Below are 3,371 nucleotides of genomic sequence, written 5' to 3'. Positions count from 1 at the left end.
AATCTGGCTTCAGAATGCTATTTCTTAACCATTATATACAAAACTAGAGGCCCAGTGCACAGATCTGTGCACTGGTGAGGTCCCTTGGCCTGGCCTGCAGGAATTGGACCAAAACCAGCTCTCCAACATCCCCCGCCTGTCCCCCCTCCCCACACACATCATCCCGTCGGATTTTCTGTGTCTCTAGAGTCTCTCGCATTCACTTGTTCGTTGTCCGTCTCCCACTTCCAAACCGTGAGCTCCGCGGGGCCGAAACCTGCTGGCGGTGGGGCGGGCGTGCTCAGCGGCAAACCCGCGTGTGCGGAGCACATGACCGGACCTCGCTGAGCTCTCGGCGTCGGTGTCAGACCCACCGGAGGTGGTCCCTCACTCGTGGCTGAACAAATGACTGAATGAACGGCGTCCTTTGTGCCTACATTTCCTCCTGAGGTTGTGGCGAAGATTAAATAGGAAAATGCATAGAAGGTTCAGTGACTGCACCACAGAGGTTCATGAAGTCCCACAAATACAGATGCAGATCAGCTCGTAATGCCAGGCCCCTGACACAGTCTCTACTCATTCCCTACCTCCCCTTAGACACCACCCAATAGGGTTGTGCAGCTCCTCTGGGATGCTCCGGCCGATGGCAGGCTCACTCTCCACAGTTTCCAGCAGAGTATCGAGGTCCGAGAGGCAGTGTTTCTGTGTCCACCCCTCGCAGACCCTTCTCTGGATGCCCGAGAAGCCCTCTACAGCAGGAGGGATTGAGAGGGGTTGAGACGGTAGCCAAGCTCGAACCCAGGACTTTAGGCTCACCCCGGTGTTGGAGAGAAGAGAAGGCAGGACCTGGGAGTGGGGGAAGGAGGATGCAGAGGGGCTGGAGGTGTGCTTCCCTGGGAGGGGCCTGCTCACTGGGTTGTGGGCAGGCTCACCAAGCTCAGCCTGGGGCAGGTAGCCTGAGCAGAGGCCTCCTGCCTCCCTCAGCCTCCCCTCAGGCCTCAGTCTCCCTTCAGGGGGGGAGGAGGGGAGGGGTAGACCTTTGTCCTTATAGATTGGCAGGATCCACCCTTTCCACCAGGAACCCCATTTCTGGCCTGGCTCCCTGACCTCCTGCTGTGAGCCTGGACTGTTAGGAGGGGCAATTTACCCAAGTCCAAATTCCCCAACACACTCCATCTCCCCACCGGTCTACTCTCTCTGATCGGGAACAGTGACTAGGGCCTTGGGGTCCTCGCGGTTAAGGAGGGGGTATGCCACAGCTTGCTGTGGGAGTGGGGCCTAGAGGCCAGGAAGACCTAGGTACCAGCCCTAGCTCTGCCCTCCAGGTGCTGTGACCCAGAGGCTGACCTCTCTGTCCCTCCGCCCTTCAGGGCTGGTGTGAAGGCTTCCTGTCACGTCCAGATTTCATGGGGATATAACCCCTGTGGGTTCTCGGGGCAGAACAGGGAGGATCCAGTATGCCCTTCCTATCTTTCCCTCTCTCCACCTCCGATGCCACCCCCAGGGCACTCCCAGATTCCTGGGGCCAACTCCCTGTCCATCAGTCCCTTCCCATGGCCACCCACGCTGAGAGTGAGTGCAGATGGCCGTGCTGGCCCGCAGCCTTCTCAGAGGCTGGGCTGCCTTGCACAAACCTGGGTTCATTCACGTCCTGGCTCTGCCCAGTAGGGTTCGAAGACGTGGGCAAGTCACTTACCTACCCGAGTCTCCTCCAGGGGCTGCTTCTACTGGCCTCCAGTGGTGGGGGGCTGAGCGCTCAGTGCTCTGTGCCCACATCCCAGCCCTAGACTTCCTGCCCGACTCCCCCTGGGACTGGAGTGTGCAGCCATGGCTGCTCCCCATCCTTCCAGCCCCACCCTTCCTGGGGTCCCAGCTCCCCTCTACCAGAGTGCTCCATCAGCTCAGGCTGCTTTCAGTGCCTCCTTGAAGCAGAGGCCCTGGGGGGGCAGAAGGCGGGTGTCCCGTGGGCCGTGACCGCTCCCTTAATCGAAGGTAGAGGCCGGAAAGACGGCCTTCCTTCCACTATTACCGCTTGCCGAGAAACCCTATTATCATTCCCAAGGCTGGGAGAAAGTGTCCGAGGAGGAAGGAGCCCTTTAATGCGGGCAGCCCTGGCCTCAGGAGACATGGGTGGGAGGAGAGGCTCAGGCCCAGGAAAAAGTGTCTGTGTTTGAAGGAGCTACTGCCCAGTGCTTCCACGAGGTGCACCTGTCCGAGGCCTAGGCCCACCGCCCAGACCCCTAAGCTCAGGCCCTGGCTCCAGGCCCTGCCCCAGAGTGGATGCATGCCCTTTCCTCCTTTCTCCCTGATGCCCCACAGCCCGCTAGCCATCCTTTAGATGCCCAGCTTCCCGTAGCCAGGGGTCATAGGTTACCCATTTGTTTATTTAATTCTGGACCAGGTGACGGAGGCACAGAGAGACTAGGTCCTGTGGGAGCAGAGGCCAGTGTCCACCCTGCATGCCCGGCTGTGCCCCCGAGACGTGGCCGCTGGTCTCTGAGGGGCACCGCTCTGCGGCTTTGCTGAGAGATGAGGATGACAAGTCCCGACCCCCTTTCTTTTTCTCCTCAGGGGCAAGGACTGGAGGGATCACAAGCTGACCTCAGGACACAGGGCTGGAAACCTCCTCCAGAGCTGTGTGACCTTGGGCAAGTCCCTTCCCCTCTCTGGGCCTCCAGTGGAGAAAAATCACACCTCACAGGGCCTTGGCCTGAGACAAGGAGATCCCTGAGGTTAGGGTTGGTGTCCCACGTGGTTGGGATTCGAGGAGAGCGGGTTCCAGGCAGGACTCCCCTTCGCGGGCTGAGAGCCTGGGGCAAAGAGGCCTGCAGGGCACGCTGCTCCTGGACTGACCCCTCCTCCCCCAGAACCAGCTTCGTCTTTTCTGGGTTTCTAGGTGACTTGGCTGGCCCCTCTGGATGAGTTCTACTTTAAACTTGCTGCTGCCACTGCCTCTGTATTGGGGGGGCTCCCACAGGGGCCCCCAGGCAGGAGCCCCCCCAGCCAAGCCCTGCGGGAGGGGCTGCAGCCCCATCCATCCAGCGCCCATGCGCCTTCCTCCTCCCATCCCTGGAACAAAGATTTCAGGGCACCTGCTGTGAGGAGGCTTTTTTTCCCGCCCGCCCCCCTCCACCTGGAGGCTTCAGACCCCTCTGGGCCATGAGCAGCTGTCAGCTTCACAGTGTTTAGTACGGAGCCCGAGGAACAGGGGGTCGGCCGCACAAGAAGCGGGTGTCCTAGGCTCGCTCTCAAAGGCCAGGATGCGTGGGTCCTGAAAGAGGTCTCCCCGGGCTAGGGACTGAGGTGGGGCGCCTGGCGGCGGGAGGCCCATTAGCTAAGTGCTCCCAGGAGGGGGCCGAGCTGCTGCAGGAGGGGTTGAGGCAGTGAGGGGG

This window comes from Myotis davidii, unplaced genomic scaffold (genome assembly GCF_000327345.1).
Source record: "Myotis davidii unplaced genomic scaffold, ASM32734v1 scaffold425, whole genome shotgun sequence".
Taxonomy (NCBI): Eukaryota; Metazoa; Chordata; class Mammalia; order Chiroptera; family Vespertilionidae; genus Myotis; species Myotis davidii.
Note: the sequence above shows the minus strand (reverse complement) of the source record.